Raw genomic sequence first — 12,601 nt, forward strand, 5'->3', positions numbered from 1 at the left:
GTTCGGGCGCCATTTATGTGGTAAATAAATAAATAATTACCGGTACTATTTTTCTATGCATTAACTGAAAAGGATAGCTCAATAAATAAGAGGCAGAATCCGTGGTATCTGAGTCATACGGGCTTTAATTAAGTGGCTCGAGCCAATGGACATCGGGTTGCATCACCTGCTAAGGTTCAGGAAGGGACAGACACAGGAAAAAGAGGGACAGGCGGGACAGCTAATATCTCACTAACATCATACAGTATATATAGTAAAACAGTACAATTGCATTGAATACAGTAGGCGTAACAAGTGACAAACGGAAGATAAGAACATATGGGCGTAAAAAGAAGGCGTGCACAGGGCGTGCACGGAGGTGTGTGATGTAAACGTCACAGAAGTGTCATAAGTGGGTGGATACATGGAGGGGGCTTCATGGGCAGCCGGAACCTTTAACCTACTGGTGCGCGCAAACGAGTCATGACGTGTAACTGGGGAGAGCTGGGGGCTCTGACTCCTAGCACTAGAAGAGGAGACTAAAGTCTGGGATGTCAGAACGACCTGTACCTATAGCATATCTGATATCTTGTGTTTGGAGTACATGTTGCTTGAATCTAAAAGTCATCAGGGCAAAGGCTACTTGTCACTAAGGCTAGTGCATGCATATATTTCCTCATGTATTGCGTGTGCTATGGATCTTCTATGGATACTAATTCAGTAATTCACTTGCATGGAGACAGGAAGACTAGACTATAGATGAAGATGTTTATGCGGTTCGTTAACTAGGAATGTGAAGCCGGGGAACTGAACAGATAACTGTAGGCATAACATATTCTTGGCAGACAGGCAGACTAGGCCAGGCAGGGCACCGCGCTGCTTGGCAGGAAGTAAGTGAAGGGTCAGGGATGCGGGCGGGGCTGCATCTCTCCCCGGAGTGGTTCAGGAGACTTGAGGCTTGATTCTGGTGTCCGGGCCCTGTGAGGCTTAGAAACGGGTGCAACTCGATGATTTATCGTACACAATGTAAAGACGTTGGCAACATAGGCCTAGAAGCCTAATTCACGTTGCTTTAAGAAGGACTGGATAACTGGCATACTAACGTTGGACACAACTGTAAATGCGTCTTTATTCGGTCATGGGGGTAAATATGCATATTAATCATGCACATATAACATATGATAGGGAACACGTAGGGACACACAACAGGGCAAAATTCTATTTTCCTCAGACTACTTCTCCTGTTCCACAGTTTCAAGGTTGTACTTTCCGGAACAACTTAGTATGATCCTCTCACTCTTTCATGATGTACTGATATTTTGTCATTCTGATTGTACTGTAAAGCTGGGGATATAGCTCAGTGGTAGAGCATTTGACTGCAGATCAAGAGGTCCCTGGTTCAAATCCTGGTGTCCCCTCACCCTATTTTGATTCTGTTGTTTGTAATTGGGACTTTCCATCAATTCCATTTGGATCATCTTTGACAGAGTCAGTGTTCCCTTGGATATTACACTTTAATGGCATTACAGTGTTTGCTTCTCAAAACCTGTGAGTAAATGCAGTTTTTAACACTCGGCTTGGTATTCCCTTTGGGAAATTTCTGAAACATCATTGATCAATTTTGGAATACGGCTCTTCCTTTCACAGCACTAAACAAAGGGAATGGACTATGAAACCAATTGACAACTTTGTTATACTGTTTGGTGCTTTATTGTATTGCACTGAAGAAATGGCGCATAAAACTTGGCAGCGAAGCAGTCAATCTATTTCTCATTTCACCTGTGTCTTCAGTCTTACATATATTCCACCTCTTCTCTGTGCATGCAAAGTATGTGTTTGTTTGAAGCGCTTCATTTTTGTGCAACGTAGGAACTATTTAATTTCTCCTTAAAAGCTCTGCCTACGTGCAAGATGTACGAACTATCATTGCAGTTGCAAGAAGGCTGGTCTGAAGAATCAGGCCATTTGCAAACGCAAAATGGCTTTTTCTGATGTATTAAATGGTAGGTATTCGAAAGGGGTGTTTGGGTGTACCTTCCAAATACCGAATTGTAGTGGTACGTAGAAATGCTTTTCCACCATAATTTGGCCCAAAACAATCATACTTCATCATCATCTCCGTGATTGTGGTAACCAATCCTCAAATGATAAGGTGTCCCGTAAAAACCTCTTCCCCTTTAAGAATGTTTCAAAACAATCATTGTATGTAGGGGCATTGGTCCTATGTACCACTGCCTATTCAAATAAAATAACAATGAAACAAATACATCTGTTTTTTAAATGATCCACTTTTCCTTTAATAAATAATATTAACGACTACTTCTCCTGTTCCACAGTTTCAAGGTTGTACTTTCTTGCACAACTTAGTATGATCCTCACACTCTTTCATGATGTACTGATATTTTGTCATTCTGATATTACTGAAAAGCTGGGGATATAGCTCAGTGGTAGAGCATTTGACTGCAGATCAGGAGGTCCCTGGTTCAAATCCGGGTGTCCCCTCACCCTATTTTGATTCTGTTGTTTCTAAATGGGACTTTTAATCAATTCCATTTGGATCATCTTTAACAGAGTCAGTGTTCCCTTGGATATTGCACTTTAATAGCATTTCAGTGTTTCCTGCTCAAAACCTGTGAGTAAATGCAGTTTTTAACACTCGGCTTGTTATTCCCTTTGGGAAATTTCTGAAACATCATTGATCAATTTTGGAATTCGGCTCTACCTTTCACAGCACTAAACAAAGGGAATGTACTATGAAACCAATTGACAACTTTGTTATACTGTTTGGTGCTTTCTTGTATTGCACTGAAGAAATGGCGTATAAAACTTGGCAGCGAAGCAGTCAACTATTTCTCATTTCACCTGTGTCTTCAGTCTTACATATATTCCACCTCTTCTCTGTGCATGCAAAGTATGTGTTTGTTTGAAGCACTTCATTTTTGTGCAACGTAGGAACTATTTAATTTCTCCTTAAAAGCTCTGCCTACGTGCAAGATGTACGAACTATCATTGTAGTTGCAAGAAGGCTGGTCTGAAGAATCAGGCCATTTGCAAACACAAAATGGCTTTTTCTGATGTATTAAATAGAAGGTATTCTAAAGGGGTGTTTGGGTGTACCTTCCAAATACCGAATTGTAGTGGTACGTAGAAATGTTTTTCCACCATAATTTGGCCCAAAACAATCATACTTCATCACCATCTCAGTGATTGTGGTAACCAATCCTCAAATGATAAGGTGTCCCGTAAAAACCTCTTCCCCTTTAAGAATGTTTCAAAACAATCATTGTATGTAGAGGCATTGGTCCTATGTACCACTGCCTATTCAAATAAAATAACAATGAAACAAATAAATCTGTTTTTTAAATGATCCAGTTTTCCTTTAATAAATAATATTAAGAACTACTTCTCCTGTTCCACAGTTTCAAGGTTGTACTTTCTGGCACAACTTAGTATGATCCTAACACTCTTTCATGATGTACTGATATTTTGTCATTCTGATTATACTGAAAAGCTGGGGATATAGCTCAGTGGTAGAGCATTTGACTGCAGATCAAGAGGTCCCTGGTTCAAATACGGGTGTCCTCTCACCCTATTTTGATTCTGTTGTTTGTAATTGGGACTTTTCATCAATTCTATTTGGATCATCTTTGACAGAGTCAGTGTTCCCTTGGATATTGCACTTTAATAGCATTTCAGTGTTTCCTGCTCAAAACCTAAGAGTGAATGTAGTTTTTAACAGTCGGCTTGTTATTCCCTTTGGGAAATTTCTGAAACATCATTGATCAATTTTGGAATTCGGCTCTTCCTTTCACAGCACTAAACAAAGGGAATGGACTATGAAACCAATTGACAACTTTGTTATACTGTTTGGTGCTTTCTTGTATTGCACTGAAGAAATGGCGTATAAAACTTGGCAGCGAAGCAGTCAACTATTTCTCATTTCACCTGTGTCTTCAGTCTTACATATATTCCACCTCTTCTCTGTGCATGCAAAGTATGTGTTTGTTTGAAGCACTTCATTTTTGTGCAACGTAGGAACTATTTAATTTCTCCTTAAAAGCTCTGCCTACGTGCAAGATGTACGAACTATCATTGCAGTTGCAAGAAGGCTGGTCTGAAGAATCAGGCCATTTGCAAACGCAAAATGGCTTTTTCTGATGTATTAAATGGAAGGTATTCGAAAGGGGTGTTTGGGTGTACCTTCCAAATACCGAATTGTAGTGGTACATAGAAATGTTTTTCCACCATAATTTGGCCCAAAACAATCATACTTCATCAACATCTCAGTGCTTGTGGTAACCAATCCTCAAATGATAAGGTGTCCCGTAAAAACCTCTTCCCCTTTAAGAATGTTTCAAAACAATCATTTTATGTAGAGGCATTGGTCCTATGTACCACTGCCTATTCAAATAAACTAACAATGAAACAAATAAATCTGTTTTTTAAATGATCCAGTTTTCCTTTAATAAATAATATTAAGGACTACTTCTCCTGTTCCACAGTTTCAAGGTTGTACTTTCTGGCACAACTTAGTAAGATCCTCACACTCTTTCATGATGTACAGATATTTTGTCATTCTGATTTTACTGAAAGGCTGGGGATATAGCTCAGTGGTAGAGCATTTGACTGCAGATGAAGTGGTCCCTGGTTCAAATCCGGGTGTCCCCTCACCCTATTTTGATTCTGTTGTTTGTAATTTGGACTTTTCATCAATTCCATTTGGATCATCTTTGACAGCGTCAGTGTTCCCTTGGATATTGCACTTAATAGCATTTCAGTGTTTCCTGCTCAAAGCCTGTGAGTAAATGCAGTTTTTAACACTCGGCTTGGTATTCCCTTTGGGAAATTTCTGAAACATCATTGATCAATTTTGGAATTCGGCTCTTCCTTTCACAGCACTTAACAAAGGGAATGGACTATTAAACCAATTGACAACTTTGTTATACTGTTTGGTGATTTCTTGTATTGCACTGAAGAAATGGCGTATAAAACTTGGCAGCGAAGCAGTCAATCTATTTCTCATTTCACCTGTGTCTTCAGTCTTACATATATTCCACCTCTTCTCTGTGCATGCAAAGTATGTATTTGTTTGAAGCACTTCATTTTTGTGCAACGTAGGAACTATTTAATTTCTCCTTAAATGCTCTGCCTACGTGCAAGATGTACGAACTATCATTGCAGTTGCAAGAAGGCTGGTCTGTAGAATCAGGCCATTTGCAAACGCAAAATGGCTTTTTCTGATGTATTAAATGGAAGGTATTCGAAAGGGGTGTTTGCGTGTACCTTCCAAATACCGAATTGTAGTGGTACGTAGAAATGTTTTTCCACCATAATTTGGCCCAAAACAATCATACTTCTTCATCTTCTCTGTGATTGTGGTAACTAATCCTCAAATGATAAGGTGTCCCGTAAAAACCTCTTCCCCTTTAAGAATGTTTCAAAACAATCATTGTATGTAGAGGCATTGGTCCTATGTACCACTGCCTATTCAAATAAAATAACAATGAAACAAATAAATCTGTTTTTTAAATGATCCAGTTTTCCTTTAATAAATAATATTAAGGACTAATTCTCCTGTTCCACAGTTTCAAGGTTGTACTTTCTGGCACAACTTATTATGATCCTCACACTCTTTCATGATGTACTGATATTTTGTCATTCTGGTTGTACTGTAAAGCTGGGGATATAGCTCAGTGGTAGAGCATTTGACTGCAGATCAAGAGGTCCCTGGTTCAAATCCTGGTGTCCCCTCACCCTATTTTGATTCTGTTGTTTGTAATTGGGACTTTCCATCAATTCCATTTGGATCATCTTTGACAGAGTCAGTGTTCCCTTGGATATTGCACTTTAATGGCATTACAGTGTTTGCTTCTCAAAACCTGTGAGTAAATGCAGTTTTTAACACTTGGCTTGGTATTCCCTTTGGGAAATTTCTGAAACATCATTGATCAATTTTGGAATTCGGCTCTTCCTTTCACAGCACTAAACAAAGGGAATGGACTATGAAACCAATTGACAACTTTGTTATACTGTTTGGTGCTTTCTTGTATTGCACTGAAGAAATGGCGTATAAAACTTGGCAGCGAAGCAGTCAATCTATTTCTCATTTCACCTGTGTCTTCAGTCTTACATATATTCCACCTCTTCTCTGTGCATGCAAAGTATGTGTTTGTTTGAAGCACTTCATTTTTGTGAAACGGAGGAACTATTTAATTTCTCCTTAAAAGCTCTGCCTACGTGCAAGATGTACGAACTATCATTGCAGTTGCAAGAAGGCTGATCTGAAGAATCAGGCCATTTGCAAACGCAAAATGGCTTTTTCTGATGTATTAAATGGAAGGTATTCGAAAGGGGTGTTTGGGTGTGCCTTCCAAATACCGAATTGTAGTGGTACGTAGAAATGTTTTTCCACCATAATTTGGCCGAAAACAATCATACTTCATCACCATCTCAGTGATTGTGGTAACTAATCCTCAAATGATAAGGTGTCCCGTAAAAACCTCTTCCCCTTTAAGAATGTTTCAAAACAATCATTGTATGTAGAGGCATTAGTCCTATGTACCACTGCCTATTCAAATAAAATAACAATGAAACAAATAAATCTGTTTTTTAAATGATCCAGGTTTCCTTTAATAAATAATATTAAGGACTACTTCTCCTGTTCCACAGTTTCAAGGTTGTACTTTCTGGCACAACTTAGTATGATCCTCACACTCTTTCATGATGTACTGATATTTTGTCATTCTGATTTTACTGAAAAGCTGGGGATATAGATCAGGGGTAGAGCATTTGACTGCAGATCAAGAGGTCCCTGGTTCAAATCCGGGTGTCCCCTCACCCTATTTTGATTCTGTTGTTTGTAATTGGGACTTTTCATCAATTCCATGTGGATCATCTTTGACAGAGTCAGTGTTCCCTTGGATATTGCACTTTAATAGCATTTCAGTGATTCCTGCTCAAAACCTGTGAGTAAATGCAGTTTTTAACACTCGGCTTGGTATTCCCTTTGGGAAATTTCTGAAACATCATTGATCAATTTTGGAATTCGGCTCTTCCTTTCACAGCACTAAACAAAGGGAATGGACTATGAAACCAATTGACAACTTTGTTATACTGTTTGGTGCATTCTTGTATTGCACTGAAGAAATGTCAGATAAAACTTGGCAGCGAAGCAGTCAATCTATTTCTCATTTCACCTGTGTCTTCAGTCTTACATATATTCCACCTCTTCTCTGTGCATGCAAAGTATGTGTTTGTTTGAAGCACTTCATTTTTGTGAAACGTAGGAACTATTTAATTTCTCCTTAAAAGCTCTGCCTACGTGCAAGATGTACGAACTATCATTGCAGTTGCAAGAAGGCTGGTCTGAAGAATCAGGCCATTTGCAAACGCAAAATGGCTTTTTCTGATGTATTAAATGGAAGGTATTCGAAAGGGGTGTTTGGGTGTGCCTTCCAAATACCGAATTGTAGTGGTACGTAGAAATGTTTTTCCACCATAATTTGGCCCAAAACAATCAAACTTCATCACCATCTCAGTGATTGTGGTAACTAATCCTCAAATGATAAGGTGTCCCGTAAAAACCTCTTCCCCTTTAAGAATGTTTCAAAACAATCATTGTATGTAGAGGCATTGGTCCTATGTACCACTGCCTATTCAAATAAAATAACAATGAAACAAATAAACTGTTTTTTAAATGATCCAGGTTTCCTTTAATAAATAATATTAAGGACTACTTCTCCTGTTCCACAGTTTCAAGGTTGTACTTTCTGGCACAACTTAGTATGATCCTCACACTCTTTCATGATGTACTGATATTTGGTCATTCTGATTTTACTGAAAAGCTGGGGATATAGCTCAGTGGTAGAGCATTTGACTGCAAATCAAGAGGTCCCTGGTTCAAATCCGGGTGTCCTCTCACCCTATTTTGATTCTGTTGTTTGTAAATGGGACTTTTCATGAATTCCATTTGGATCATCTTTGACAATCATTGTTCCCTTGGATATTGCACTTTAATAGCATTTCAGTGTTTCCTGCTCAAAACCTGTGAGTGAATGCAGTTTTTAACAGTCGGCTTGTTATTCCCTTTGGGAAATTTCTGAAACATCATTGATCAATTTTGGAATTCGGCTCTTCCTTTCACAGCACTAAACAAAGGGAATGGACTATGAAACCAATTGACAACTTTGTTATACTGTTTGGTGCTTTCTTGTATTGCACTGAAGAAATGGCGTATAAAACTTGGCAGCGAAGCAGTCAATCTATTTCTCATTTCACCTGTGTCTTCAGTCTTACATATATTCCACCTCTTCTCTGTGCATGCAAAGTATGTGTTTGTTTGAAGCACTTCATTTTTGTGCAACGTAGGAACCGTTTAATTTCTCCTTAAAAGCTCTGCCTACGTGCAAGATGTACGTACTATCATTGCAGTTGCAAGAAGGCTGGTCTGAAGAATCAGGCCATTTGCAAACGCAAAATGGCTTTTTCTGATGTATTAAATGGAAGGTATTCGAAAGGGGTGTTTGGGTGTGCCTTCCAAATACCGAATTGTAGTGGTACGTAGAAATGTTTTTCCACCATAATTTGGCCGAAAACAATCATACTTCATCACCATCTCAGTGATTGTGGTAACTAATCCTCAAATGATAAGGTGTCCCGTAAAAACCTCTTCCCCTTTAAGAATGTTCCAAAACAATCATTGTATGTAGAGGCATTAGTCCTATGTACCACTGCCTATTCAAATAACATAACAATGAAACAAATAAATCTGTTTTTTAAATGATCCAGGTTTCCTTTAATAAATAATATTAAGGACTACTTCTCCTGTTCCACAGTTTCAAGGTTGTACTTTCTGGCACAACTTAGTATGATCCTCACACTCTTTCATGATGTACTGATATTTTGTCATTCTGATTTTACTGAAAAGCTGGGGATATAGATCAGGGGTAGAGCATTTGACTGCAGATCAAGAGGTCCCTGGTTCAAATCCGGGTGTCCCCTCACCCTATTTTGATTCTGTTGTTTGTAATTGGGACTTTTCATCAATTCCATGTGGATCATCTTTGACAGAGTCAGTGTTCCCTTGGATATTGCACTTTAATAGCATTTCAGTGATTCCTGCTCAAAACCTGTGAGTAAATGCAGTTTTTAACACTCGGCTTGGTATTCCCTTTGGGAAATTTCTGAAACATCATTGATCAATTTTGGAATTCGGCTCTTCCTTTCACAGCACTAAACAAAGGGAATGGACTATGAAACCAATTGACAACTTTGTTATACTGTTTGGTGCATTCTTGTATTGCACTGAAGAAATGTCAGATAAAACTTGGCAGCGAAGCAGTCAATCTATTTCTCATTTCACCTGTGTCTTCAGTCTTACATATATTCCACCTCTTCTCTGTGCATGCAAAGTATGTGTTTGTTTGAAGCACTTCATTTTTGTGAAACGTAGGAACTATTTAATTTCTCCTTAAAAGCTCTGCCTACGTGCAAGATGTACGAACTATCATTGCAGTTGCAAGAAGGCTGGTCTGAAGAATCAGGCCATTTGCAAACGCAAAATGGCTTTTTCTGATGTATTAAATGGAAGGTATTCGAAAGGGGTGTTTGGGTGTGCCTTCCAAATACCGAATTGTAGTGGTACGTAGAAATGTTTTTCCACCATAATTTGGCCCAAAACAATCATACTTCATCACCATCTCAGTGATTGTGGTAACTAATCCTCAAATGATAAGGTGTCCCGTAAAAACCTCTTCCCCTTTAAGAATGTTTCAAAACAATCATTGTATGTAGAGGCATTGGTCCTATGTACCACTGCCTATTCAAATAAAATAACAATGAAACAAATAAACTGTTTTTTAAATGATCCAGGTTTCCTTTAATAAATAATATTAAGGACTACTTCTCCTGTTCCACAGTTTCAAGGTTGTACTTTCCGGAACAACTTAGTATGATCCTCTCACTCTTTCATGATGTACTGATATTTTGTCATTCTGATTGTACTGTAAAGCTGGGGATATAGCTCAGTGGTAGAGCATTTGACTGCAGATCAAGAGGTCCCTGGTTCAAATCCTGGTGTCCCCTCACCCTATTTTGATTCTGTTGTTTGTAATTGGGACTTTCCATCAATTCCATTTGGATCATCTTTGACAGAGTCAGTGTTCCCTTGGATATTACACTTTAATGGCATTACAGTGTTTGCTTCTCAAAACCTGTGAGTAAATGCAGTTTTTAACACTCGGCTTGGTATTCCCTTTGGGAAATTTCTGAAACATCATTGATCAATTTTGGAATTCGGCTCTTCCTTTCACAGCACTAAACAAAGGGAATGGACTATGAAACCAATTGACAACTTTGTTATACTGTTTGGTGCTTTATTGTATTGCACTGAAGAAATGGCGTATAAAACTTGGCAGCGAAGCAGTCAATCTATTTCTCATTTCACCTGTGTCTTCAGTCTTACATATATTCCACCTCTTCTCTGTGCATGCAAAGTATGTGTTTGTTTGAAGCACTTCATTTTTGTGCAACGTAGGAACTATTTAATTTCTTCTTAAAAGCTCTGCCTACGTGCAAGATGTACGAACTATCATTGCAGTTGCAAGAAGGCTGGTCTGAAGAATCAGGCCATTTGCAAACGCAAAATGGCTTTTTCTGATGTATTAAATGGAAGGTATTCGAAAGGGGTGTTTGGGTGTACCTTCCAAATACCGAATTGTAGTGGTACGTAGAAATGCTTTTCCACCATAATTTGGCCCAAAACAATCATACTTCATCATCATCTCCGTGATTGTGGTAACCAATCCTCAAATGATAAGGTGTCCCGTAAAAACCTCTTCCCCTTTAAGAATGTTTCAAAACAATCATTGTATGTAGAGGCATTGGTCCTATGTACCACTGCCTATTCAAATAAAATAACAATGAAACAAATAAATCTGTTTTTTAAATGATCCAGTTTTCCTTTAATAAATGATATTAAGGACTACTTCTCCTGTTCCACAGTTTCAAGGTTGTACTTTCTGGCACAACTTAGTATGATCCTCACACTCTTTCATGATGTACTGATATTTTGTCATTCTGACTTTTCTGAAAAGCTGGGGATATAGCTCAGTGGTAGAGCATTTGACTGCAGATCAAGAGGTCCCTGGTTCAAATCCGGGTGTCCCCTCACCCTATTTTGATTCTGTTGTTTGTAATTGGGATTTTTCATCAATTCCATTTGGATCATCTTTAACAGAGTCAGTGCTCCCTAGGATATTGCACTTTAATAGCATTTCAGTGTTTCCTGCTCAAAACCTGTGAGTAAATGCAGTTTTTAACACTCGGCTTGTTATTCCCTTTGGGAAATTTCTGAAACATCATTGATCAATTTTGGAATTCGGCTCTTCCTTTCACAGCACTAAACAAAGGGAATGGACTATGAAACCAATTGACAACTTTGTTATACTCTTTGGTGCTTTCTTGTATTGCACTGAAGAAATGGCGTATACAACTTGGCAGCGAAGCAGTCAACTATTTCTCATTTCACCTGTGTCTTCAGTCTTACATATATTCCACCTCTTCTCTGTGCATGCAAAGTATGTGTTTGTTTGAAGCACTTCATTTTTGTGCAACGTAGGAACTATTTAATTTCTCCTGAAAAGCTCTGCCTACGTGCAAGATGTACGAACTATCATTGCAGTTGCAAGAAGGCTGGTCTGAAGAATCAGGCCATTTGCAAACGCAAAATGGCTTTTTCTGATGTATTAAATGGAAGGTATTCGAAGGGGGTGTTTGGCTGTACCTTCCAAATACCGAATTGTAGTGGTACGTAGAAATGTTTTTCCACCATAATTTGGCCCAAAACAATCATACTTCATCACCATCTCAGTGATTGTGGTAACCAATCCTCAAATGATAAGGTGTCCCGTAAAAACCTCTTCCCCTTTAAGAATGTTTCAAAACAATCATTGTATGTAGAGGCATTGGTCCTATGTACCACTGCCTATTCAAATAAAATAACAATGAAACAAATAAATCTGTTTTTTAAATGATCCAGTTTTCCTTTAATAAATAATATTAAGGACTACTTCTCCTGTTCCACAGTTTCAAGGTTGTACTTTCTGGCACAACTTAGTATGAGCCTCACACTCTTTCATGATGTACTGATATTTTGTCATTCTGATTTTACTGAAAAGCTGGGGATATAGCTCAGTGGTAGAGCATTTGACTGCAGATCAAGAGGTCCCTGGTTCAAATCCGGGTGTCCCCTCACCCTATTTTGATTCTGTTGTTTGTAATTGGGACTTTTCATCAATTCCATTTGGATCATCTTTGACAGAGTCAGTGTTCCCTTGGATATTGCACTTTAATAGCATTTCAGTGTTTCCTGCTCAAAACCTGTGAGTAAATGCAGTTTTTAACACTCGGCTTGTTATTCCCTTTGGGAAATTTCTGAAACATCATTGATCAATTTTGGAATTCGGTTCTTCCATTCGCAGCACTAAACAAAGGGAATGGACTATTAAACCCATTGACAACTTTGTTATACTGTTTGGTGCTTTCTTGTATTGCACTGAAGAAATGGCGTATAAAACTTGGCAGCGAAGCAGTCAATCTATTTCTCATTTCACCTGTGTCTTCA

The 12,601-nt window shown here is 38.5% G+C and overlaps 7 non-coding genes across 7 annotated transcripts; all 7 read left to right on the top strand.

The window, feature by feature from the left end:
- The first annotated feature begins 1,325 nt into the window (after positions 1 to 1,325).
- Positions 1,326 to 1,397, top strand: TRNAC-GCA (transfer RNA cysteine (anticodon GCA)). The gene has a single exon. It is a non-coding gene; the product is annotated as a tRNA-Cys (tRNA).
- A 1,012-nt stretch (positions 1,398 to 2,409) lies between these two features.
- TRNAC-GCA (transfer RNA cysteine (anticodon GCA)) lies at positions 2,410 to 2,481 on the top strand. The gene has a single exon. It is a non-coding gene; the product is annotated as a tRNA-Cys (tRNA).
- Positions 2,482 to 5,658: 3,177 nt separating this feature from the next.
- TRNAC-GCA (transfer RNA cysteine (anticodon GCA)) lies at positions 5,659 to 5,730 on the top strand. Its single transcript has one exon. It is a non-coding gene; the product is annotated as a tRNA-Cys (tRNA).
- A 2,095-nt stretch (positions 5,731 to 7,825) lies between these two features.
- On the top strand, positions 7,826 to 7,897 carry TRNAC-GCA (transfer RNA cysteine (anticodon GCA)). The gene has a single exon. It is a non-coding gene; the product is annotated as a tRNA-Cys (tRNA).
- A 2,093-nt stretch (positions 7,898 to 9,990) lies between these two features.
- On the top strand, positions 9,991 to 10,062 carry TRNAC-GCA (transfer RNA cysteine (anticodon GCA)). Its single transcript has one exon. It is a non-coding gene; the product is annotated as a tRNA-Cys (tRNA).
- Positions 10,063 to 11,074: 1,012 nt separating this feature from the next.
- On the top strand, positions 11,075 to 11,146 carry TRNAC-GCA (transfer RNA cysteine (anticodon GCA)). Its single transcript has one exon. It is a non-coding gene; the product is annotated as a tRNA-Cys (tRNA).
- Positions 11,147 to 12,157: 1,011 nt separating this feature from the next.
- TRNAC-GCA (transfer RNA cysteine (anticodon GCA)) lies at positions 12,158 to 12,229 on the top strand. The gene has a single exon. It is a non-coding gene; the product is annotated as a tRNA-Cys (tRNA).
- Positions 12,230 to 12,601: the final 372 nt, after the last annotated feature.

The sequence above is a fragment of the Lissotriton helveticus genome, chromosome 1_2 (genome assembly GCF_964261635.1).
Source record: "Lissotriton helveticus chromosome 1_2, aLisHel1.1, whole genome shotgun sequence".
Taxonomy (NCBI): domain Eukaryota; kingdom Metazoa; phylum Chordata; class Amphibia; order Caudata; family Salamandridae; genus Lissotriton; species Lissotriton helveticus.